Below are 15,304 nucleotides of genomic sequence, written 5' to 3'. Positions count from 1 at the left end.
TGCAACAAGCAAACGAGTTAAGTACAATATAGTTCATATAGCTATAGACAAAAATAAGGCAAAGTGCTTTACAAGACAAGGCTATGTGGAGAGGAATTTTGGAGCTGCATTGGATTGGTTTTTAATGTCGGTCACTTCGGATTACCGATGTTGGGTAAGGTGGGAGAAGATAGGGACTATAACATAAAGGTAAAAAAGGCACTTAAATTGTTTTTTTTTTGGGCATGAAATGGAAATCATTGCCGTTTGTTTTGGCAATTTGCCCCCCCTTGTGGAGACATAAAGGCTTTTCAAGGATCTTGCAAATAAATGAAGGTTATCGTTGTCAAGGATGTCTTCGTCAAAGATCTCTGTTGCCTATTTCCGGCAGGAGCTAACAATAAATCGTTCATAAAAGGTGACTGGAACTAGTGCCATGGCCGTGAGTACGTATTGTGAGTCGTACAATGCGTCAAAGATGATCTTGCAAAGGTGATAAAGATGATCTTGCACTGGACGCCATTCAAGCTACCCACTGCTATTGATGATGTGACCCAAGTGCAGACTGTAAACTGGAGATCATTAGGTGACTTGGGACTGAACCCTGCTGGACACCCCACAACAGGGCAAATTAGCTTGAGACAACCTCACCAATTGAGTTGGTGAGGCTTCTGTCACCGAGCGATGATGTAAACCCATCAGGTACAGTGTCTGATATGCTTACCCAATCTGGCAACCTTTTCATTAGGATACAGTGATCAAGTGTATACAATTTGGGAAGTGAGTAAAGGAAAATAATTCTTTGTCCTACAAATGCACTCTTTCCATTCTGCTGATGTCTCCTTGACAGCTAAAGTTTCAATTAATTTAAAAGTTTCACAGTTAATCACACATCTTTAGTATTGTGTGCGTGATTTAAAACACTGACAGGGAAATTGAAGCTAGTTGTGTGTATGTAGTCTACCTATATAGGGTATGAAAAGCTGTCTTAAATGAAAGGAAATTTGTATGGCAATCGAGCCGTCACACTAAATCTCTCCCATTGTTTTTAATTTGTGAGCTCTCATGTTTATTTTACATCAAATATCCAAACAACGACCTGACTGTCCAAGTGGATCTCTATCTAATTTCTTTCTTCTCCACTGTCTTCCTCACCCATCATTCAAACTTCCGGTCACCCCAATCCTGGACAAAGGTACGGTTTATCGTCACCCTCATCAGAGCTGGTGACAATGGAGCTAGCCACTTTCTGCTGTGTGTTGAGACAAAGTCAAGTCTTCTCTGCCACTTTGGATGATGCGTGTGTGTCCCCCTGAAGAAGGTCACTCACTGTCTTCTCTCGGCCTCTGTCGTGATTCCACAGTGTACTGGTTTGTTTGTCAAATGATTCATAGTGTTAATTAGTTGTTTGAATCAATTTCTTTGTGCACGCGCAATTTGCATTTCAGCAATCTGTACAAGAAGGTTTGTCCGGCATAACACAATTAGAATAAACACATTTAATAATTTGTTAAATATATAGAATACATATGTTTGAACATTTAATTGCACCTTTTCCAATTTTAATTCTGGTTTTGGATTATGCCATAATTTACTGTCTGCCAAGCACCTGCTTTTTGATTTGATTTGATTATAATGCATGGACTTTGCATGTTCTTCTACAAGGTACTTCAGCTTTCTCCTACATTCCCCCCCAAAAAATGAATTTTAGGTTCATTGAAGACTGTAAATTGTCCATAGGGGTGAATGGTTTTTTGTCTATATGTGCCCTGTGATTGGCTGGTGACCAGCCAAGGGTGTACCCTGCTTTTGGCCCAAAAGTCAGCCTGTATCTAGCTCACCTGTGACCCTAATGATTGCTAGCAGTATAGAACATGGTGGCGGAGGAAAATAAGTGTTATATTCTTATCTTTTTTTTTTGGTGATGCTAAATAGCTGCATGAGAGAGACAAAGCTTTCAGTATTATGGTGGTGTCCCTAATAAAGTGAATTGCGCATTTTATCTGGGAAGGCATTTTAATGGAAAGCATGATGAGTTATTAAGTGCCCAAAAAATATAATGAAGTAAGGTCATCCTCTAAATAGGTTTAGTAGGAATTTAATTGAAGCTCTGTGATGGATAATGCCTTTGTGGCTTGTTTCTCTCCAAGGGTGAAAATATTTGTGAATAGATTATTTTGCTATTTGGAACATATTCCATTCAGCCAAGCCAAGTTTAACTTCAACTGCTTTGTGATGAAAACATTTGTTTATTTTTTTTTGTGCAAGCTACATGAAGACAAGTTGACAACATCAACTATAGTTCTGCTGTATGTACTTGGGTGTTATTAGTTGTTGAAGGACCCTGCCCCTGAGACCCCCTGTCACTGACATTTGACTCAAGACTTGCCTTGATAATCTTAAGAATTCATTGTTCCCTACACAGATTCAAGACACCCCGTGCTGGATATAGCTAAGCAACCCCAGAACAGAACTAAGCCTCCTCAATGCGCTCCAGTATTCTTCTTTTTTGTTTGCTTCATTTTTATTTTTTTTTGCGTCTTTAAATATATGGTGCAGGTAACTTGCCAAAAAACACCCGCTTGAATCTTATCCCATCTCGACTGCATTCTTTTAGAAGCTTGGCTCGTCAATATGCATTTTGGCAAATTCCAGTTGAGCTCTGTTATGTTCTGGGGCTGCATACGACACACAGTGTCTTGAATCTTTGCAGAATGGCCAACAACAAAAACACTGGATTTTTCTGAAGTGGCCTTTGATCAGCCCTGATTCAAATCCTATTGATCTGAACTGTGGAAAACAGCTGAAACATGCCGCGAGGAGAAGGCACCCTTCAAAGCTGAGGCAACTGGAACATTTTGCGTACGAGGTCAGCCAAAATATCTGTCGACAGGCGTACAAGTCTGACTGAGACTTACAGAAATCTTGCAATTGCCTCAAAAGACCATTGTGGTTTGCTCTCTTTAACGTCAAAGTACCATAATGGCCCACGGCGGCTGGAATGACATTTCCTGCGTAGTTTTGTGATACTATTGCCAAAAGATTGTGACAACTTGTGCTCTATGGGTAATTGGGCTGTGATGTAAAAGGGAAGGTGAGTTTATGATGATAAAATCAGAATCAGAATCAGAATCATCTTTATTTGCCAAGTATGTCCAAAACACACAAGGAATTTGTCTCCGGTAGTTGGAGCCGCTCTAGTACAACAGACAGTCAATTTACAGAACACTTTGGAGACATAAAGACATTGACAAAAAACAACAACAAACAACAATTGTGCAAAAAGATGCAGAGTCCTCAGTTCGAATGGCTAATATCGCAATAGTCCGGTGCAATGACCATTGTGCAAAGGGCACTGAGACTTCAAGGAGTGTATGCGGTTTAAAGTGACGAGTAGTGCAATAATCTGGGACAATGGTTGTGCAAATTTTACAGATACTCCTCAATCAGTGTGCAAATGGAGCAGATGCTACTCTGGCATGAGTGGCCACTATATGCAAATAGTGCAGCACGGCGATGCAGGTTATGTACAGTATGCACGAACACGCAAATGAAAGCGATTCCATGCACCAGTCTACCGACATCTCACAGAGGACGAGGAAACATTTAATATTCAGTGATGTGAACCACGAGTTGTGTTACGGAAAGCTGGAAATATTCCGAATTTGTACCTTTTCAACTAGCTTTGATGCTGTGGAGTCTTTGGCAGCTAATGTGTGACATAAATAAACTTTGACAAATAATGTCAGTTTTTTGACAGCAGTTCGTCTATAAATGCTCGTCTTCACGCTGTGCTCCTCGTAACAGAGATTTGACTTGACAAAATGAAAAATTGCAGCCTTAATTTGATTGTATTTTGGCTAGAAATTAGTCAGGATAGATTTAGCAAACTGAGACATTTCACTTTTTGCTAAACCTTTGCAAGAACCTAAACTCGCTTGCCTGCTTCCAGTTTTCACATTGTATCTTTTTAGTTCCTTTTTTTGGCAGTCTTCTTGTATACCACAGCTGTGATAGTGTTTGCTGCAAAATGTCTCAGTAAGACACCATATGTGCACTAAAGTGTCGTTAAAAGAAGATTGCTGGAGCGAGTGACAAGGGATTAAAGCTTTCAACACGGTTCAGAATAACCCGGACCGAAACAAACCTAAGCGACCGAGAGGTGCTGAAATTAATTTCGGGGACTCGCTTGCCAAAATCCTTGGAATAATAAACAGATTGGGTTGATTATTTTAGACAGCAACACCAATCAACAAGGGTTCCGGCAGTTTATAATCAAGCTCATTTGAAATTTTTGGTGCTCACTGAACTGTACGACAACAGCTTGTGAAAAATTATTTAAGATCTTACACATGTTGGAGTGTCTTCAACAAATTAGTGGAAATTCCTTTAAACAAACACCTGTTCCGTCTGTGGTAGATAAAAACAGTAGTGGAGTTTATATTTTCCAGAGCTGTACCTCGTCACTAATTCAAAGGAAAAGCATTTATAAAACTGGCAATACACTGAAAGACTTAGGACCTCATTCAGGATAAACGATACCCCAAAAAAATGGATGGATATATTGATGAAATGCTACAAAAAGAATTGATCTCGCTTCAACTACAATTTTTCACAAGGGTCAAATTCCTGTCAGTTAAGAGGAGTATTCTGCCGGTGTCAGTCCGGTATATTTGTAAGGCTGTACTCTTCTGGGACAGCAAGATAATATTTGTTTAATTCTACAGATACAGTGAATGATTAAGAGTGCTCATATCTCGGCCTACCATCAGATTTGTTGCACAAACTGACGCACTTTATCAACCATATCAGCCAGGTTCATATCGATCGTCTGTGTCAGGGAGGTTGAGGTCAGTGAACATGTCGCGAGGTGATGCTTCAACTTGTGGCAGGGCTGATGTAGAACAAGTGAAATATTAATGAATAATAGTAATAATACAAAGTACATTTTTCTGTGCTGGGGAAAAAAAAAGGGGCGATGTTTCTTTTGCAATCCAGCAATTTTGCTATTCAATAGAGCAATGGTGGTGATTGCAGATTGGGTTTGCAACATTCATTCATCCACCGTTACGCTTCTCCTCATTAGGGTCGCGTGTGTGCTGCAGCCTATCCCAGCTATCTCCAGGCGAGAGGCGGTGTACACCTGAACTGGTCGCCAGCCAATCGCAGGGCACATATAAACAAACAACCATTCTCACTCACATTCATATCTACAGGCAATTCAGAGTCTTCAATTAAGCTGCTATGCATGTTTTTGGGGATGTGGGAGGAAACCGGAGTACCTGGTGAAAACCCACGCAGGCACGGGGAGAAGATGCAAACTCCACACAGGCGGGGCCGGGATTTGAACCCTGGTCCTCAGAACTGTGAGGCACATGTGCTAACCAGTCGTCCATCGTGCCGCCCAGTTTGCAACATTATAAATCTTTTTTTTAAACGATGTTTTAAAGTCCAAGTAAACTACACTAAATTTTCAACCTGCAAGTTGCAACACATACTAGTTGTTTTATTTCTAACACCCAGTTGACAGTGTGATGGTTTTTTTCAGCCTTTTTTCTCAAAACAGCTTCTGGCTACTTTAGGAGCAAAATGTTGGATAACAAATGTTTGAGGACAGAATGTTGCATGTTGAAAGAAAGAGTTCAAAGCTACAATGTGAGGTCTGAGCAGCATCTTGGCATTGGATACTTTCGTATATTCTAAATGGCTATTGACTTGTTTTGTGCTTTTCTACCGTAAAGGCACTCGAAAGTGCTTTAACACTGTCTCCTCATTCACCTACTGATCTGGAGCATCTGGAGCAACCCGGTGTTCAGTATCTTGCTCAAAGACACTTTGACATGATGACAAGGGCTTAGGATCAAACCTACAACCTCAGACCACTCTACCACGTGAGCCATGCCACACTCTTATGAGTGTAAAGTGGATTTAAATGCATCTCTATGAATCCATGGACACGCACGAATCCAGTAATGTAGCATTGAACATGCCATTACGGAGGGTCAATCAGACATTTCCATTGCCTTACTTACTTTAACCAAGACAAAGCAAGTTAAGAGGAGGTGTCGCCCACCATTCTCCAGATTGGTGATGGCGTTATGCATTTTTATGTTGAGCCTAAGCCATTCTCCAAATAGTGTGTAACAGATGGGAGATCCTTTAACCTTGTGCTTTATTGTCTTGGGGATGGAAAATAGGTTTTATTCCAGGGTGAAGATGAGATAAGGCTCTGTCAGGCCTCTTTCCACTCCCCGCTGCAGGCTCAGACGACGGACATTGCATCTCGCCCTCACTCGCTTTGTCTAAGATAGATTTTCCCCCAATTGTCACTTTCATTACATCTGACACTTTTGTGCTTTGACTTTCAAGTTCTTCAACCTTTTCCCGAGCGCTCTCGACTACACCCATCTACGTTATCCTGTCATTTAACCAATTCTTCTTTCATTGTGATCATTTATCACTCTGGCGCCGACGAGATTGTGCGTACTTTTTCAAATTCAAGGCATTTTCCCCTTTTGCTCTTTGCTCAGAGCAGACACTGCGGTCCACCTTCCAGTACTCTGCTTGTGTAGCCTACATCGTGTCTCACACAACTGGATGGAGGACACCTTGGCGACAGTGCGATGCTTCCTGATGTCATTAAGAGCTACATTTTTGTTCCAGGAAGTGGTTGGTTTTCGGCGGAATGACTACAGAGGCATGCATCTGTCCTAAGTGACACAATTCAGAAACTGAAGTGTTCGGTGACACATTTCAAAAACTGAAGTGTTCTCTAAAAATGCTTTGTCTGAACCGCTATAGTACAACCTCCCTGCCACACCTTTTGTTAAGAAAAGAATACTACAAAAAGTTATATTGAGTAAACTAACCGTCATAGGACTCCAGTGTTTTATTTTATTGTGTATTGTATTGTTATCGTTTTGACTGTTGACTATTAAAAGTGGCTCACTTGATTTTACACTTGTATGCCCGTCTGAATGTTTCTCTACATGTTGCAGGGGCATCTGCGACAAGACTCACCTTGCACACTGTCATTAAGGGCAAAAACAGTTTGGATGTTTTTACATTGCAGTATTTTACACATGTATGTATGACAGTTAAGAATGTTAAAGACATTGTATTGTGTGGTTATATAAAGATTTTATACAAGCTGCTTCTTTATATGATCTGCTTCTCTGTCTGATGTGCAACAAAAAAATATACACGTATATCCTGCATTTTAAATAGGAGTACTGATTAACGCCGTATCGTATGATATTATTTCTCATATCAAGGGATGATCTACTTTTAAACTTAAAAAAAAAATGTCCAGGTTTTTTCCCGAGTTTTTACCCCCGCCCCCCGCAATCCCTTGTAGTTGCTAACTGAACCCTACTTTTATGCTGCTCTCCACCCCTGTGACCTCTCTAATTTGCCATTGCTGTTATTTGTCACAATAATGCTGCTAATTAAATGCAATCAATGCATATTTATGAGGGTATACTGCATTTACAAGTCACATTAGCTTGTTATGGTTATACGTTGTTTCCAGGGTGCCCTCTAGTTTTGTACAGCATAACAGTTGTCTGCTTGGATCACACAGCTGCTGAACGCATTGGATAAAAAAATACACATGAAGGCAGCATTTCTGTCAGCATTTTGCATGTTACATGCATGTTACGCAGTTCTTTTGAGTTTTGAGTTTATATATATATATATATATATATATATATATATATATATATATATATATCTTCAAAAGCCCAGTACTTTGTGCCTTTACAATAAGCGTAACAGAACTGTATAAGGTCTGCCCATACAAAACCACAACATAATGATCTCTTGTGGGGTATGAACTGACTACCAACCTTCTTTCGAACACAATGGCACATACCCTTCAGCATTTTTTTTTCTTCCTTCTACTTTAACAAGCATGATCTTCTGTGAATCAATAGCCAGTTGCACACAACATGAGCTCAAGTCTGGAGCTTGGTGTAAGTAATTAATGCGTTAAGCATATTTAGTGGGCATGTATTGTCACATCCCTAGTTCAAGTATGCAAAGGTTACAGATCCTCCAGATAATTAAATATAACAAAGCCAGGCTACATGAATAGAAGACCTTTGCGATGAAGGTTCGCATGTGAATAAATTGCATGTTTTGTGGCATCACTATAGGCTTTCACTGTATAAAAGATGAGCAGTTAGCAAAGCTGATGTGTGCTGTGAAGCGGGATTTATTTCTAACCGCCTACAAGGTCCAACTGAACTAAGTGCAAAACAAATGAGCTAATATTTGGAAAGTGTAGTGTAATAGTATAAGCTGCTGCCTCTTTTCAATTATTTTGTGGATTGCCTTTATCCTTTTGTAAATACAGGTTTGAGGATGGCCAGAGTACGACTCTGTGACTGATCATTTCAGTTTCAATTGTTTCAAAAATGTGAAACCGGTATACCAAAATTCATTGTATTAAATTTTGGAGTTTACACTCTATTTTTTTGTTGTTGTTGTTTTTTGGGATTTTTTCAGATCCAATTTCTGGTGGGTTGGCTGTGAGTTGGATTGTGGATCTGTCAACACCCCCCGCTTCCCCCTAAACGAAACGTTACCAGAATGCCAAGTTCCACACTGTTTGTGGAAAAGAGATGATCCTAATAAAATGGATAGAGCTTGTGTCTGGAGGCCATCAGAGAAGAGCCAGAGTCTTAAATAGCCCGAATGAGCCAAGACAATATAGCAAGGCTGGTTAATATTTGACATCAGCTTTTCAACATAATCTCCTCGCTTGGAGATGAGCCGAGAACAGCACATGACATATTCATGTGTTTTTAAAGCTATTAAATCCTTAAAAAGAAGAACTCTCTCCATCCATGTCTTTGGAGGCTATTTGAAAAAGCCCCATCTCATCTAGATTTACTGTCGCAAACCACTTGACATTATTACAAGTGGATGAGTCCGGTAGACGCCGGGCTCGATGTTGCCGTTCGCTTTAATTGCCGTGGCTGTTCGGATGATCCTTAAAACATAAAATCCACCTGAACTCTCCTCCAATTTAAGGCATGGATGGGGGGGGGCATGGTCCGTCAATGGATAACGCACATGCATGGTGATTGTTATTTATCTTTGTTTTGTTCGACCTTAGGGCTCTAAGAGAAAAAACAAAAAGGTAAGTTCTTACTGTAATATATTTGCAACGTTTTCATAGATGCTGCTGGATGTTTTGTGTAATCTATTGTGTGTGTGCGTGTGTGTGTGTGTGTGTAAGAGGCCTTGTAATGACACGCCTTTGCTTCGTCTACCTCTGTCGCCATGACACATCACAGATGTGATCCCTTGATAACTCGTCTTCCACCATACTGTATGTTACACTGAGCTTCAGTGTCAGTGTGACTGCTACCATCTGCTACATGGTAAAGCCTTATCGAAATACAATTTCTTCACTGCAGTTGCATATGAAATCTGTCTTTGTGGAAAGTCGTCACTGAGAAACTGTTGAAACCAATTATTTGCAAATTTAGCATTTTGTTGTTTAAAAAAAAAAATTAGACTGTATGTCACAAAATCCCTATGTTAATCATTGACCACTTAGTTTTACAGGTACCATCAGTAGTCAGCGGACCACACTATGAGGAACCCTGGTTTTAAATGATGCCAAAAGCCCCAAATTGTATAATTGTGCATATGCTGGATTTTTTTTATGCATTATTCAGTGAGAAACAAGGCATCTGGAAATTTGCAATGACCCATCTCAGATCTCACTTTGTCGACGAGTGAAACAAATTCCTGGATCCTTGCCAAAAGTTAGTGAATAATTCAGGGAAATAGCTGAAATAGCATGTGTTTGTTTGGTGCTTGAATCAAAATGAATTGAAAGCCAATTGTGTATGACGCTTCATTTGATGCCGAGTAACAGCAAGTGTCCTTGATGCGGAACAGTGTGACGTGAGCTGTTTCCAAAGTATTCAAAAATGAAATTCCCTGAAGGTGTGATGAACTTTTGATTGATGCCAATCCTCCTTCTGGAACACTGGCGTTCCACAGCACCTCTCCAGTTACATCGAGACTCAGGAGGAGACAATGCTGTCGACGCCGTGAGACTGCAGCCTGGCTCAGTGAAGCTCGGATTCTCCCCACCTCCCGTCGCTGCCTGGAGACTCCCCAATCTCCCTTACTTTTCTAGGTCAGTACGATCACAGCAACACACGTACACCAGAATCTATGAATGCAGCCAGGAATGTAACACTGGTGAAAACACTGGTGTACAAATTGATCTTTGAGAAAATGAATGGATTTCATTTGACTTTGAATTTTTTTAATAGTCCGCTCAGTTTAAGCAACATGAAAATACATTCATGCCAAAGCATCAGTGGTGCCATAACCCCCTTATCTGTCATGAGTCTTGATTTTCTGCATTACTAAATGCAGAAATTCAATTGTCAAACATTACAAATCTCGCAATATGAGAGCCTTTGCAAAAACTACACCAGATTTAGAGCAGTGGCAACAAAAAGAAATTCGGATTGGCACGAGTTAGTACGCCAAATATATTTTCACGCTCAGTTCCCATTCCTTTTATTTGTGAGACTAATACAATTTCTATAATACAATTATATTTATGCACAATGGCAGAGTAAGCATTCCAAATTCAAAGTCAAATCGTTAAAACAAAAAGTGTGAATGCTTTTTACTGACTTAATATATCCATGTATAACTGACTCGCCACCAAATATTAGAAACTGTATATGTAACTGTAATAAGTAAATAAGGTTGTATATGATCAAATTATAGTTAAGGGACATTAGCACCTTTCATCACACTGGGGAACCGAGGATAAAGCCGCTCACATCCGAGCCCTCTTTTATATCCTGCGGTGAGAGTCTTGGCACTGTGGAGAAGTACCCCTTGGAACCAAACAGACAGCATGCACACCAAATGGAGAGAAGTGCAATATCAGCGAGCCATAAGGATCTCTCCAATGAGATAATTGTATTCCTCAGAAAGAGAAAAAGACCAAAAACAAAACAAACAAACAAAGCCCCCCAAAATGAAATAATGAGCATTCCACTGACTGGTTTGATTGCAGACCTCATCAGTGTTCGCCATTGTCTCCTGAGCACTCCCCTGGGGTTGCTCTTGTGCTAAGTTTGCAGGCAGACTTTTGCTTGTTCTGTTGAGTGTTTCCTTAATACTGGAGGTTTTAGGGGAGGAGGGGGAAAGTGCTTTCGGATTATTATCTTTGGCATCTTAATGTGTCCTGACAAAAGTGCCAGGAAGGATTTATGGGAATTCATGGTGATAGCATCGTATTTGATTACAAGTGAATGGGTGAAAGGTTGACAAGTAGAGTGACGCACTAAAAGACATGCAATTTTAAATGAAGCAAATTTATTCCAACAGTTGAATTTTTCCATGTTGCCTTATTTAAACATTTTTACTGTTTTGTGCTGTCACCAGAGGCAATATGATGCACTCGCAGTTAGACTGTAAAACCCATCTTGTGCTTTGCAAGGCTCAACACGGCTTATTTCCTCACCGCCGGTTTCGACTGTAACACTTGTGCACACAGACTTTTTGCCAAGTTATTCACCTGTTCATTTCTATTCCTCCATCTGTCACAGGGGAGATACATTAGGTTGCTGAGACCAATGTATGCATAGGTGTAGTTCGTATCCCAGCGTTGAAAGCCACAGAGACCTAAACATCCATCCATCCATTGTCTGTACCGCTTTATCCTCACAAGGGTCGCGGGCGTGCTGGAGCCCATCCCAGCCATCTTCAAGTGAGAGGCGGGGTACACCCCAAACTGGTCGCCAGCCAATCGCAGAGACCTAAACACAAACTAGCAAAGTTGCTCAACACAGCATGAAATTACTTGCTTTCTTTTCCACAATAGCAGCACAGATATAATTATTGTCTAATATAGGGAGCCCGGTGCCCCGGGCATCAGGCATGCAGTCTGCCAGTCAAGGAACTTGAAGTGCATTCGGTGACAGAAAAAATTGGAGAAGAAGAATGGATGTGCTAGAAATAGAGTGGGAAGGAACCATGCCATCTTGGCTTGGGAACATTCCTTCTCTATAACTCGGAATCAAGTACACGCCCTTTTGTAGCTCTACTAATCTCTTGAGTTGTGATACATAGGTAGTTCTTCAAAAGGATTATGCACATGTTAAACATGTGACACAAGGGTACTAAGGAACATTGGCTTGGGAATGAATATATATATATATATATATATATATATATATATATATATATATATATATATTTATTTTTTTTTTTTTTTCCCCCCAGCTAATCTCTGCTGTAACAGGATTCCTACTAATGTACCATGTTGACTCCCTTAATGTTCTATCGTGTTGCAGCATAATAATTGTATTATACAAATACACTATATGGGTAAATATACATTATTGGTACATTTAGCCATTTTACCCACAGAATCAGATTTTTTTTTGTTTTGTTCACTTTCTACTTTGTATGCTGAAGAGCATTTCAATGAGGAGGTCACTTGATGTTAGATGAAAGGGCCTAGCTCACAATCTCCCATTTAGCTAATACCAAAGCTGTTTGATGACGGAATTGGTGAGCAGATGGAGAATTAGTCAAAAATGTGTGATTGTGAACGTGTAAAGAATCGCTGACTTAAATGTTCAAACTGTTGATAATGTTACAGTGGAACAATGGCTCTTGGCCTTGAGCGTTTTGAGATGAGAGAACAATTATGAGAAACCAACAATTCAGTGTTCTATTTATTCTGATGCACAAGATACAGACCTCAAAGCGCAATTTTCATTATTTTGTAGTCAAAGACTAGAAATATGAATAAAGCTATTCACTACGCAATCAGTGCTGGGCAGAGTACATCTGTGAACTCGGTTTAATTTGTCCTTTTTACACAACATCAGTGAACGCGGTTAAAGTAGTCATTCAAAAAAGATCTACTTGGTAGCATGTGTCCTGTATAACAGCCTTCCAAAGGTGGTTATTAAGGCTGATTTGAACCAAACCATGCCATACAGTGCAAACCTCCGTCGACAAGCAACATGATGCAACGAAGAGCTGCCCGAATGTAGTCAGTAGGAATGAGAGCACGAGTGAAGGTTATCATCGTTACAGGGCTAAGTAAGTAAGGTTACAGGGCTAATCACTCAAATCTGCATTGCACAAGCCCACAGGAAGTTGAATCATTAAAATCATTTGCTGGCCACAGGAAGGCCAAAATAAGTTCAATCATTTATTTTTCTGTACAGTGTGTTCAATGATTTTGAAACAAATATACTGTATATATCCCATATGGTATATATATATATATATTTAATAGTTTTGCTAATTCTGTGCTAAAATACGCAGTCCTGTTACTTAAATGAGTGTCAGTACAAACAAAACAATGACAAAAAAAAAAAGAAAGTTACCTGAGCTGGGCCAATAGACATTTTGGATAGTTCAACATGTGTATTATGAGTGAGGGGATGACCTGACATACGGTGAATATTAACTGTCAATAGTTAATATTTTATATTCTTGTGGCAAATTAATTATTTTTATTCCTATGGAGAGGTCAAAGTAAGTTCTTATTCATTTTTTTGGGGTGTTTTTCAAATTTTTCCCCACTCCAAAAAGGCTTTTAACAGATGGTGAAGTGTTGTTGTAGCAACAAAAAATGTCTTATGGAGTATGTTCATGTACAATTTGATTTTGAATGAAAGGCTTTAGGAAATGAAAAGCTCAATGTCTACTATGGCGGTTGGAGTAAAACTCAATTATAAGACAAACGAATTTTTTTATTTTGAATGGAAATGACTGATAAGACCTTAAGAGTTAATGACAGACAGACAGACACACACTTTCCTGCCTGGACAGTTTTCTTAATTCTGTTAGGGTTGACGTGAGAAGATTTCTTTGCAGGGCCACTCTGCCAGTTTTGCTTCCAGCAGCAGTCCAGACAGTTATCAGTGCACCGAGTGTGAAATTATCTCTCAGCGCAGTGATTGTCCACTCGCCATTGCTTCACTGCAACACTAACAACAATTTTCAGACCGGTTATACCAGCTGTACTGGCATGGAGCAAGTGAAAGCTTCAGAAGATTCGTGCTCACTCTTACCAATACGCCCACGGAATGTATCCCACCATTAATACAGTACATGAATTACTTATTAGGTTGGAGTATTGCCAGCATATGCCCACAAATGCTATTCAAGTATACGCTGACTTGCTGCAATATTAGTGGAAGGTTCATGAAGTTATTACAAGGTCAGATACTTATTACATTTGAAGTGCTTGTGTCTTCAATTAAAATAAGTTAGTCCTTTTATTTAGCTGTTATAAATATATACATATTTATCCGTTGTCTTGTGCTCAAGGTGAGGCACATTAGCCTTTACATTTCTGTGTCAAGTGAACTTTTCAGTCTGATTGGTAGTTGTGATAGAAAGGTCGAGCTCTTAGAAACACTCTGTCCCACCCCCAAAAAAGAATACCCATTTTTAAGAATTTTAAGGACCAGATCGAATGTGTTTCTAATACTTTGTTTGTTTGTACTGTCTTTTCTTTTGTTCTGAAACAAAATTGTGCTTGAGTGTAAACAAACTCAAATGCATACTCCGTACTCTTAGTATAAAACCTAGTTAGGATCCCATTGTAGTTGGTTGTATGGACTGTACTGTAATTCATTTTGGTAGCTTTTGCATGTTCAACTGCTGTACCTAATTAAATGACCCCCTATGTTCAAATACAACTGTGTTTGTGGTCACTTTCACCAAAAGGGTCGTAACAATTATTAAAACAACATTTCTGTGATTTCTGGCTTCTTTCCATTTCTTGTTTGAACTCTGCTTGAGACAGATGGTCACCCCACCTTAAGTCTGCCTTCACAAAGCAAGTGAATAAGTTAAAGTCTCACAAATACAGCCAACTGGCTTTGTTACATCCCATGATCGAAGAGACAACTTTTGCAAATCCTCATAATATGAGTCATCTTAAATATATGGTTGGTGTCATACCCTGGCTCAATATAAATATATGGGCAAAGTGCCAAGTAGTTTATATATTTTCCTAATGAATCCAATTAATCTCAGCAACCTTCAATCTTTTCTTCACCATAAAAATATAACAGATCGTAAAAGTGCCAGCATAAAATACTTTGGAGCTGAAATATAATGAAGACTCTAGCTCCTGATAAATTGCACAATTTTGGCTTTAACTATTGTTTTGTTTTACTTGTTCTATTCTATTAATGTCGCATTTGAAACAGATTTGTAACAATTTATTTTTACATTTAACGTGTTATTGTGAATGACACTCATGGTCCATTTGACATCTAACTGGCCAACTTTAATAGAGGGA

Source organism: Phyllopteryx taeniolatus, chromosome 21, assembly GCF_024500385.1.
Source record: "Phyllopteryx taeniolatus isolate TA_2022b chromosome 21, UOR_Ptae_1.2, whole genome shotgun sequence".
NCBI lineage: Eukaryota > Metazoa > Chordata > Actinopteri > Syngnathiformes > Syngnathidae > Phyllopteryx > Phyllopteryx taeniolatus.
Note: the sequence above shows the minus strand (reverse complement) of the source record.